Genomic DNA, 12,739 nt, shown 5'->3' with positions numbered 1-12,739 from the left:
CCATGTGTATATCCCTTTTTGTGAAGTGTCCAATCAGGTTATGACCATTTTCCTAATCATTTAACTGTCTTTTTTCTTACACATTTGTTCTTTGTGTATCCTAGGTAGAGTCTTTTGCTGGATGTATGCACTGTGAGCACCTGGTCAGCTGACGTTTGTATTGTGCTTGACAGTCTACAAAGTGGATTAATATACATTAGCATAAAACTCAAGTGAAAAAGTATTTCAATCACCAGAAATTGCATCAATTTATAATCAACATCTATGTTCAAATAGTGCTATTAGTCATAATCCTAACTATTGAGTTTACTTAACATCCTTAACCACTTGCTATTGAGTTGATTCTAACTCATGATGACCCATGTGTGTCATAGTAAAACCAAACACTATAGGATTTTCAGTGGTTGATTTTTCAGAAGTGCGTGGCCAGGCAATTTATTCGATTATTTATTTTTGAGACACCTCTGAGTGGACTTGCACCTTGAATCTTTTTGGTGGCAGCTAAACTTGTTAGCCATTTGCATCACCTGGGCACTCGCTTGATAGTCTTAAGGAGTTCTAGAACACCATGGAGTCATTCTGAGTCTTCATGCTACTTTGAATCAGACATTGAAAATCAGTGAAGTAGAAATGATAACTTTATAAGCTATAGATCAGGTTTGCTGTGAGAAATTTCAAGGAATTAAAAATTATCCATAAAAGAAGTTCTATAGAGACTCAAAGAAAGTTGTGTTGAACTAATCAAATAGTACTCACAGTGAGAAAGTCTTTCTTTGTGAATAGTTTTTAATCAGTGGCCTCTCTAAGGTTGGTACCACCCAGTGTGGGAATGCCTGATGTCACTCACCCTGTGGACTTTCTCCCAAACCAAACAGAATCTTTAATAATGTTTAGTATTGATTTTAATCATAAAATATTATATAGTTGTAAATTGGTTAAAAGTAACAGGTCTTAGTTTATATGAAAAGTAACAACAAAATTGTGTTGAAAACATTTGAATTACATTAGCTACAGCATTACTGATAATTAAGCAGAAGCCTATTTTTTATTCTTCTCCTTGCTTTCCTTTAAATACTACTTCATTCTCAAAAAAGTTATTGACATAGGTTCAAACGTATAATTGCTACAGCACTAGCTACAAAGCTAAAACCAGTGACACAATAAGAGACTAGGAAAACATCAGCAGCAATGGGGGGGGGGGCGGCCGCGGGGGGCATCCATGCTTGTAGACCATGCAGACAAAATACGTGATATGGAGCATCATTATAACTGGGTACTCATGACACCTCTGACCAGAGCATATTTGATGGTTTAAGAAGCAAATTAGCATAGATTTTTAGTCTTGTCGATACATGTAAACTGGGCTTACCGGGAAAAAATACAATAATTTGTTGTTAAAGCTAACCCCAGGGATATTTTTATTTTAAGAAACAAATTTATGTTGAAACACAGCACAAAAATTTGGTAGTCAGTCATTTTGGTATCGCCCCCTCTGACAGTGGCACGGGGTGTGGTCTGCATCCCCACACCCTCCCATGATCCCCTGTCAGGTAGCTCCTCTCCCCCTTTCCTCAAAATACCATTAGAAAAATCGTGTTTGGAAAATTATCTTCTTTCCAAAGAGGGAGAGTGAAAAATTAGAACTCAAATGTATACCTCACAGGTATATCAGACTTATTACCCTTCTTTTCATTAAAAATAAAAATCAGTCAATATTTCTTAATGTATGTTCTTTAGTGCTGGCCTCTGCTTTATATCATAAAACACAATGAGTGAATTGAGCTATGTTTATTTTCTTCAGATTTTTTCATTGAAACTATAAATTTAGGAAGTGCAATCTATTAGGAAAGGCACAATTACCCTTGCTGCATATTAGTTTTGCTTTTTGTGTTTGTTTTGTTACCCATACCTGCCCCCACCTCCCCCACACCCCCAAGCCCAAGCCTCACCAGCACATGCACCTCACCATTGGTGTGGTGGAGGATTGAAAAGAAAGATACTTAGTATTCGAAGTACTAACTGGGGTTTTGTTTTGTTTTGTTTGGGGGATGGGGGCAGGGACAGCCTGGAGAATAAGCCTTTGTTAGAGCTCCCCTTTCTTTGTTTTCTTACAGGCTGGTCTTGACTATTATTTCCTCCTTGGTGCCTTCGCTGTGGACGAAATGATCCTCTTGAAAAATGAAGGGAGCTTGACCCCTCATTTATCTCTGTCCAGAGTGCGGGCACCAGACTGTTGAAAAGGAGCGAAAAGAGTCCGTCAGCAGAGCCAGCTAATTCAAAGTTAGCTGTCTGACTCGTTTTGTTTGCAGAGTATAGACTTTCTTTCTGTTAAGTGAACAAATTATTTTCTTTCTGTCCAGCCCAGCCTATATAATGATTACGGCCCCAGAAGAGTAAATTAGACTCTGATGGCAGTGGTAAAAGAGAAGCTGGAAGTCAGAGGGTTGTTAAAATCAGACTTTCATTCCTAGCGTTTTTAATGTGTGCTGGAGCCAGCTGTTGGTGACAGCACTGAGAAACAGCTGGATTGATAGGTCTCCACTTAAATTAGGGGAAGCACAAGCCAAGCTAAGGACAAACCAGACAAGCTCTGCGAGTCCATCAAAGTTGGCGTTTTATTGGAAGGCATTGTGACATACATTTTTAATTTCTTTGTCAAGTCCCTTCTCAGTTTCTCCAGAGGCATTTTATGTGTGATGACCTTCATCATTTTGCAATGTCCTCCTTACTGTTAGATTGGAAACCATGGATATCTCTGAGCTTTGTAATAATAGCGGTAGTAAAAGGTGTAAAAGTAGAATATGCTCATGAAAACTTTCTTTCCCAAGCCAAAATTGGTAGCATTGGAGATTGCTATCTGGTCCAGAAAAGAATCTAACTATTGGTGTTATTGTTACCTTGATAGATTAGGGGTTGAAGTGACTGAAAATGAGTTGACGGAAAGATAAACAACAGAAGCATAGTCCTAAAGGAAAATAAAGAAGTAATGAATAAAAAAGGTATTTGTATATTATAGATAGATAGATAGATAGATAGATAGATAGATCCAAAGATATGCCACATCAAATGTCAACAGTGGCTATTTCTGTCTTTGTTTTGTTTGGGGAGTTGTTATTACTTTTGCAGCATGGTCAGCAATGTAACTAGCAGCCAGTTACTTTGTACATGTAAGATTTGGGGAGGGGAGTTACCAAACGTTTTTCCCATTTGCAAAATGGAGGGGAAAAAAGCATTTTGTTGACGTGCTGTAAAGACCAAAATGAGGATAAACTCTGTGCTGATGAGATAGGTACAATTCCATTCACCAAATTTCTAGGGCCAGTGGGTAAAGGTGAAGACAGAAAGGTCGACCTAGAGAAAAGGAGGTACTTTTGCTAATCAACTTTGACATCAGATAGGCAAGGGAAGAGTCCGTTTTGACTTGAGTCTCCAAGTGATTCAGAGACATCTCTTGCAACTAGAGTTCCCCCAAACCACCAAACTCCTTTGGATGTCTTTTTTTATAGTTAAGTGCCTTGCCTGTAGTCACGTCTTTCAGTAGCCCCTAACCCTAACCCATCCATTTACCAAACTATGACAAGCAAACAGACGTCAGATGCGTCTGTCCCATCCTCACTCAGCCCCTTTTCTGAGTCTCTTGCTTGCTAAACTCCAGATTTTCACTTTTATACCTTCAACCTCAATTTATTCCCTCCTTCACCTGTACTCTTGAGTAAAAAGGTTCGAATTCCCTAGGGCCACGCCATCACTCACATACCTTCCATCAACCTATAGCAAAATTTGGGCCATGCTGCATTAAACAATACTTGACACATATTAAAGTTTAGGTTTTTCTGTTCTTTTCCAGTATTAAACCTTTTCTCTGCATTACGTGTCTATTTTAATTGAGTACTTCTATACAGACACAGTTGTTATCACAAGGCAAGCAGAAATAGTTTGAAAATTAATATTTTGAGTAGCATGAAAAGAAAAGTAATAGATATATGAAAGATAAAGGCCATCCAAATAGCGTTCTGTGCATTATAATTAATTTTCCTGAGTTTTCAATAATGAAAATCACATTTAACCTTGGTAGACACAACCTTGCTTGCTGAAAGTGAGAAAGACTTGAAGCACTTGCTGATGAAGATCAAAGATTACAACTTCCAGTGTGAATCGCAACTCAATATAAAGGAAAACCAACGTCCTCACAACTGGACCAACAGATAAATGGAGAATGGAGAAAAGCTTGCAGTTAGTTGTCAAACATTCCATCTTCCTTGGATCCACAATAAATTCTCATGGAAGCAGCAGGCAAGAGATCAAAGGATGGATTGCATTGGGCAAATCTGCTATATGAGATCACTTTAAAGTGTTGAAATGCAAGGATGTTACCTTTGAAGATTAAAGTGTGCCAGACATAAGCCATGGTATTTTCAATAGCCTCATATGCATATGAAAGTTGGACACTGCATAAAAAGACCAAAGAAAAACGAATGCATTTGAACTATGCTGTTGGCAAAGAATATTTAAAGTACCCTGGACTGCCAAAAGAGCTAACAGCTCTGTACTGGGAGACGCATAGCTAGAATGCTTCTTAGAAACAAGGATGGTGAGATTGCTTTTAATCCACTTTGGGCATGTTATCAGGGGAGACCCGTTCCTGATAAAGCGAAGGGCCTGTACAAGTAGGAAGGCCCTCAGGAAGCTGGATTGACACACTCACTGCAACAATAGCTCCCACGGAAGATGCAGACAGTGCGGGACTGGGTGGTGTCACTCTGTTGTCTCCAGGGTCACTCTGAGTTGGAACCAACTCAATAGCACCTAACAACAACAACAAGATAGTTTCAAAAGAAAGTTTCAATATACATGTAAATAAAACACAAATTATGAGAATAGAAATCTTATTATAATATTATTAGTAAATGTTTATTCGTGCTTTAATCTGCATGAATTTAACTTTAATTTGATATGCATCTATGACAGCAATGTTATTGCCAACAGTAAGATTTACAATAATTCTAAATCTAAAAATTTTAGAAGTATCGTTATAGCTTTGAAATGTGGACTATTTAAAAAACAGTTTACTTCAACAAACTAGATCTAGTTCATTTCAAATAAAGAATAAAACAAAAACTAGTAGCAGTCTATGACTTTTAAATATAACTGAATGAGTCTATGTTTCCAGGAAACAATTTTCTCTTTAGTGACCACGGTAAGAAAATTCTGTCATAAAAATATTGTGCTTTGCAAGTCCCTTGGGCAACTAGTTGAGTCACTGCCCTAAAACACAGAAGACCAGAATTCTCTTCAATGCCCAGTGTTAGCTCACCTAATGTTTATGGTGAAGCCATTCCCATGCATAGTTTCTTAAGGAAAAATTAAAAACTCTTCTACCAGTCTATCCACCTAAAATATATTAGAACTGGGACACGTAAGTATGTTCAAACTTGAAAAATAAACCTTTTCAAAATCATCTTGTATTATAGCCATTCTGAAACATAAAGTTTTATTATAACCATAGGAATGCTTTGATTTTTGTCTATGATTTTTCTAAGGCACAATTCTAGACATGTTGCTCAAATTTCCTATGCAAATCAGTTTGGTCAATTTCTGCAGAAGCATTTGTAAGATCCATCTAATGTTTTCTATTTTTCTTTTTATTTAATGGTACACATGTCTTCCTACAACTAGACTAACAAAATTGTACTCCACAGAAACTGGGACTACACCTGAATTAAATATAAGGCAGAACAAAACATAGATATTCCTTTCAGAAATTCCAATACTACAAATTCAGTACTAATTCTATTTAGAGTTCAACATTTACCTACAATGTTTTACCATGTCTGAGAAAGATCTAACAATCAGAATTGATTATTTGAAGAGTAGCTTGCAGTGTTCAACACCATAATAATGCAGAAGAATATTTGAGATCGTCTCTGAATTCCAGAAGATTCTATGTTAATTGAGGGAGGGAACGATAATGCCAATAAATTAATTTTAAATGCTTATGGGTAAGTGCAGAGGGCTTCAAAAACTTTGTAGAAAAAATGGAATGAACATATAAAGGAATGTTTCTACAAAAAATGTTCCCCCTTAGATACGCAACCTCTGATAAACTTAGAAGTTCAGAGGTATAAACAATCAGTATATCTCAGAGCTATATTTCTTAAAAAATGTATGAATAATCAACAAAGTTCACTCAATTCTTTACTTTGATTTTTTCTAGTATTTTAGTGCCTTATGAAACTAAGAAAATACTATCTTAATTAGCATATTTACTCAAAAGCAGAATGAAGAGGAGGAGAGGAAGAAGGAGGAGAAGGAGACGAAGAGAAAAAGAAGGAACGAAAAAGAGAAAGAAAGAAAAGTCTATTGGGTACTCAGGACATGCTAGGCACTGGAAATTCAGCAGGATCAAAATTAAGTTGTCCTTCCTGGGGAAGCTTTGGTAAAGAGGCTCACCAGACAGTTTCATACCAGTGACAGCACACCTGAGCAGAGACATGCACAAAAAGAGCGAGCAAGCTACGGTATGTGGACACGGCAGGAAGCCCGTGCAGAGCAGAAGGAACAGCCCTAGACAGATCCAAGAGCATGCTTGGCATATGTCAGAAATGACCAGGCAGCCCTGGGCCTGCAGCAGAGATAGTGAGAGAAACTACGAGCTCATCGAAGCTACACCAGCCTTCCAGAGACATCCGACGACTGAACCCTGCTGATCTCTTCCAGAATACATGGATTGGCCGAGAATAATTCGGAGATGTTGGATGCACTCTAGACTTTGGAACATGGGTTAGAGTGTATGGTGGACAATGTTGAGAACGGACATTCTAGGAACAGGGCGGCGGAGGGAAAAGAATAGGAGATGAGATGGGAGCTCCAGGATGACCCCTGAGGTATTTTTTTTGTTATAGTTTTTATAGTCAGACTAAATGTCTGGAACATTGAGGATATTATATGTGCATTTTGAGCTGAAAATTATTTTTGTGTATGTTCATGTGAGACTTGAATTGGTTGGAATCCTGTGATTCTGAGTATGTGTCATTCCCATTTAATAGGAATGGTTTAGGTCAAGGGATCTGTTTTTCAGGGAAGAAATAACTGGGATCATTCAAAAGTATGTTTATAGAACCATTTATTCAACTAGTTCAACAAATCACTCATTCATTTAGTCAGTGAGTCAGTCCATTAAAGTTTATTAAATGCCTAATGTTGACAACACACTTCTTCAGAGGCCGTGTGGATTACCGGGCCTTCAGAGACCCAGCCACTGCCCTCGAAGAACATACAGTGATCCATGTACTGAAAGTAATAAGACTCAAAGATGCTTTTTGAGGGGAAAAAAAAATCAATGTATCACTATGGGAACCAATATCAAGCTGGCTACCATTTTTTAATGTTTAAGGAAATGGTGTGTCCAAATGAAAAATCTAGGATTGTCAAGGGACTCATAACGCATATTAAATTACTGCCCTGGGATGAATGTAAGATGAATCTGAAGAAACCAGAGACTTTATGGAGAGCTGGGGTTTGTCTACTAAGGTCTTATAATAACATTTGTTTGATGAAAAAGGGGAAAAAAAGTAGAAATTATGAGCATTCGATGTTGACAAAAGTTGGAAAGTGAAATTGTTTATGCACTTGGCAACGTGAACGCTGCAATTCTGCTGTCAGGACCTGCTTGTTCAGGAAGGCTTGTTCTTAGGAATACAAATTGCTAAAAGCAAAGCCACTGATGAGGCAGCTTCAATTCCCTCTTTCCACGTTGTCCTCAATTTAAAATGTGGAGAAGCATGAAACCCACTCCGTTCCCTGTCTGTGGGGTCGTTCTTTCCTTGTTAACTTCTCGGCTCCTTTTTCAGACGAGACCTTTCACTTACACTGTATTCCAAAAGCGGAGTCCTGGTGGCTTACTGGTGATGTGTTGGGCTGCTAACCACAAGGCCGGCAGTTCAAAACAACCAGCAGCTCCATGGGAGAAAGGTGAGGCTTTCTAGTTCCATAAAGAGTCACCGTCTTGGAGACGCACAGGGGCAGTTCTACTTGTCCTACAGAGACGCTGTGAGTCAGACTCTATTTGGTGGTAGTGAGATTGATTGAGTTTTATACTTTTAAATCATTGATTCTGAAGCAATACCCTTCTTCACTTCCCTGAGCATAATATATTGTGGAGAAAAGACAAAAAGAGGCAATTGGATCTTAATCAAAGGAAAGAAGGCAAGTCCCTTCTCACTCCGCTATCGTCTCTTACATCTTAAATCTAGTGAGTGCACTGCAAAAGGAAGGGCCTAATGGGAGCAAACAGATTCAACATATCTCTGCCTTCTCTGCCGTCTTAGAGTTCTGTGAACTTACTGAGCTGATACATGTAGAACTGACAAAAGAGGAATTGTTTAGTGAGAGAATTTAGTAATATAGTAATTTTTATTTAAAGTATATTCTACACTAGATCCCTAGTGTAGACAGGTAAGTGGTGGGATGGATAACAAATTGACTTAAATTTTTCATTATCATTTGTTGTCTCCTGAATTCTCCTGTAAATTTTTAAGGAGATATAGCTATAGACTTAAACATGCACAAAGAGTCAAATTCAGTGTGTGTGTGTGTGTGTGTGTGTGTGTGTGTGTGTGTGTGTGTGTATTAGATGCTTGTTTCTTATTTAGGAATTGGTTGGTGATTGCAGAGGATAAAAGAAATATATCTTACAAAATAGATTAAATTCTTTAATAAATAACAATTTTATAATCCCCATAATCATTCAAAATAAAAGCTATTAGCACATTAGTCTGGCTCCACAGACAAACAGAGATGATTATTACAGTGAATAATCTTCTACTGAGCTGATTGGGTCTTTTGGCTGGTGAGAGTCTTGTTGATCGCAGCAGTTCTGAAACAATCCCATCGCTGCACATGGAGGATGTGGGCATCTAGTCCTCTGCCCATTAGCAATATTTTTACATATAGCGCCTTGTTGTCTCACAGAATATACTTTGGATCGCATCCAGCTTTGGGGGATTTCTCATGGTGATCCTGGGTCTGTAAAATGGAATCCTCTCTTTTTGCCTTCAAGTCGCTGCTACCTGTGAAACAATTCCACTTGGTAACTGAATTATTTATACAGAGGGGCTTTGTAAAGTTCATGGACAAATGGAATTAAAAGATGACGGGATTTTCTCACAGAAATTAAGCCCCGTTCCAATCTTTGTTGAAAATAACTGTGTATGTTTTGATCTAGTGCCAGGAAAGATTTCTAGATGGTTTTAGTAAATGTAATTAATTGAAGTGGACCTGGAGAAACAATTCTTATCTGTAGGAAGCATAGATCTTTGGCATTATATGATTTTGATTCTTCCCTTATCAGTAGATAAGTGTTTATTACTGAACACAGACTGACTCCATGGTGGATATTTTCCACCTTGAACTTTGAAAAGATTAGCATCTCCAAAGCTGATGTTCAGAAAAGTCAAGTCCGGAGGCTCATGCCAGCATGCCATCAAGGGTGCCAAAATGGACACCCAAGGCTTAGTGATTGGCTCTGGTGCTAACAATCGGCCACTCTGAAGCCAACACGAAGTGTGAGACACACCTCTGATCTGCTCCGTGCCAGGTTTCAAGGCTCACTGCTGAGCAGATGTCTCAAGTGAGACATTCGGCCTGGGTAGTAATTGGAAGAGCTGAAAGCCTCCTCCTTCAGAGAGAAATTTTGGAAGACATTTCTCTCCCTCCTACTGTTTAAGCATTGCAGTTTGTCAAATTATACGTGGCAGATGGATTACAGTTTGTCCCTTTAGTGACAGGAAAATCCGTTTTTGCACTCTGGCGAAGGCACGCATTTGCATCCAGTTATGATTCTACTACTGCTTTGCTATATTTGGGAAAATGTTTCTTTGGTCTATTTTAACAAGTTACTATGAAAGTATTTCACTACATTATGCCATAATTAACTGGCTGGCTTTCGTTAATATGTTGTATTAGAAATGCTGTAGGCATTCCATAATTACTTGTTCAATTTGGCTAGTTTGACCTCAACTTGTTGTCTCTGCCATGTATAGAAAATTACAAGACACATAAAATGAGTGCTGTGTGTCATCTTGGCATTATGGAGAAAATATTTTATTTATTTAGAAGCAAAAAGCAAATGTAGCTTTTTTATTTCTATCAGTCATTGAAGAAACATAATCTCTATTCTTATTTTCCAACTTTCTGTGTGCATGTGCTTTTAAAGTTCTTTATCTGGATATATATCCTGCTTTTCTCCTTTGCCTTTCTTGCTTTCTCCATTCTGGTCCTTCCTACAGATGTCATTGATTTCTTCCCCAGCAGTCATCCAAGAAGTCTTTTGACCTGGTACCAGTTGGGATAGATAAGAATGATTGTCATTGAATTTGTCATCTGCTGAATGAATGGAAAAGAAGAATTGTATCAAGTAGAAAATTGTGTTTTATAATTTGTGTGAAGCTCTTGAAAACTCTCTCATCTCCTATAATTTTAGCTTTGAAATTTATCTTGTCCTTGAAAAAGAAAATAGTCCCAAGGTGAGAAGTAAATCTTTAAAATCTCACCTACTCATCATCTTACGGGACTTTTATTTAGAGCTGTCCTTTGAGATTTTCAAACAAATCTCTACTGTTTTCTCAAATTCAAAATGTCCAAACCTAAACTGATCTTTCTCCTTTGTACAACATGCTGTTCACTGAACCCCCTTTTTATTATTAGCAATGTACATATAGGCTTAGTATCTCAATCTGTAAACAACTAAAGGATGCTTGACCTCTTCATCACTTTTGTTGGGGGAAGGATAGTTACTGAGTCCTTCCAAGTCTTCCACTGAATTGTCTTCCAGTCTATCCTGTATGTTTCGTTTCCACCGTTGCCCCAGGCCAGGCTCCTCTCCAGAGAGCTAGGACCTTGCATCACATACTGTTTGCTGTTCCTGGCCTCTTCCTTGCACCTGCTTTGCTCCATCCAAATTATCAACTAGATGTCTGCTGTTATCCTTACACCTGCTTGTTTGAAATCTCTCGTTGCTCTCCAAAAACTTAAACTCACCTTTCCCTTCCGGGGATGGTTTTGCGAGTGAATTCATAAGTCCCCGATAGAACAGTATACCCGTTTCTCTGATCTAGCATCAGGGAGTCCTTCTCAAACGCACCTTGATGTCCACCATCTATCATCACTGAAATTGCCTCAAAGTCCAGTTTCAGTTCAAAGTAGAATTTAATTTCTTTCTGGGAAAATAAGAAATAACAACCCAGAATTCAGCCCAAGGCTATCTAACATTATTTTAGTGTGCTCTTGATGCTCTCCTGTCTCACCTGGATTGTAGGTGCTGATGGAGCGGTACTCAGAGGCCAGGAGACTTTGAGGTCCCTCACACTCTGGAGTGTCACATGTGCCTCAGGGAAGTTTCAAACAGGTATCTGCAGCCTTAATGTTGGTTTCTTTTTTCTTAGTTGTTTGGCATCGAAAACATTTATTTCCTAAGACTGTATAAGATAATACCACAAACGTAGATGGGTTAAAATAATATATGTTTATTCTCTTATGCTCTGTGAGCAAGAAGTTTGAATATAATTTTTCAGCAGACTCGGTTCCTTCTGGAGGCACCTGGGGAAGAGTCTGTCCATGGCCCTCTCTCTTCACTTCTAGTGGTTTTCTGCAACCTCTGATGCTCCTCACCTTGTAGAAACGTCCCTCCAGTCTCTTCCTTAGTACCTCATACGACCATCTTCTCCTTGTATCTCTCTGTGTCTTTGCTGCTTCTTCTTCTTGGGACCCATTCTGTTTCACCTGATCTGATGTTAACCAATTGTTTTGGCAAACACCTATTTGAAAGAAGGTCACCCTCGTGGGTACAGGGGGCTAAGACCTCAGTGTATCATTTAGGGGAAACACAATTCAACCAATATCAGTAATTCACTAACAATATCTTTTCAGTTATATATTACAACTGGGAGTCCCTGGGTAGCCCCAATAATGAAAGACTCAATGCAGAACCACTGGTTTTTCAAGTCCAAAGCTGTCTTGGAACACAGGCCAAGTGAGCTCCTTTCACAGTGGCACAGCCCTGAAGACCTTACGTTCTGCTCTGCACTTAAAGGATGGCCAAGAATTTGCTCAACTCCATGACAACTAACCACACCAGTCTAAATGCACACTTCGATAAAATCTGTTCATCCTAGCAATACCACAATCCTCATACTGACACAATGCTCATTTTGGCTCCTGGTTTGAAATGTATCCATGCTTTCTTTCTGCCTAGCTAGTGCTTATGTATATTTTAAACTTTTCTATTTTTCTCTCCATTGTAAAATGTGCTAATCCATGCAAATACATAATACTCTCCTTATAGATCCTATTGCCATTATTATTTATAGCACATATTTGCTAGCTAATTCACTGAATGATACTTTATGTCAGTGGTTCTCAACCTTCCTAATACCGCAACCCTTTGATATAGTTCCTCATGTTGTGATGATCCCCCAACCATAAAATTATTTTCATTGCTACTTCATAACTGTAATTACTGTTATGAATTGGGCGACCTATGGGAAAGGGTCATTCAACCCCCAAAGGGGTCATGACCCACAGGTTGAGAACCCCTTCACTAAACCAACAATGACTTGGGAAGAGAAGAAGAGAGCAAAGGAGAAGAGAATATGCATGGCCAAATGATGGAGCAGATTTAGTAGCATGAAATGAGAAGCCCAAACCCATTCCCCATTTCTCAGTGAGAAGTGGTTATCCAGTG

This window comes from Echinops telfairi, unplaced genomic scaffold (genome assembly GCF_000313985.2).
Source record: "Echinops telfairi isolate 266 unplaced genomic scaffold, ASM31398v2 ScPeMD7_1;HRSCAF=3_0, whole genome shotgun sequence".
In the NCBI taxonomy this organism is placed as follows: Eukaryota; Metazoa; Chordata; class Mammalia; order Afrosoricida; family Tenrecidae; genus Echinops; species Echinops telfairi.
The sequence above is the reverse complement of the archived record's forward strand: the minus strand, read 5'-3'. Positions refer to the sequence as shown.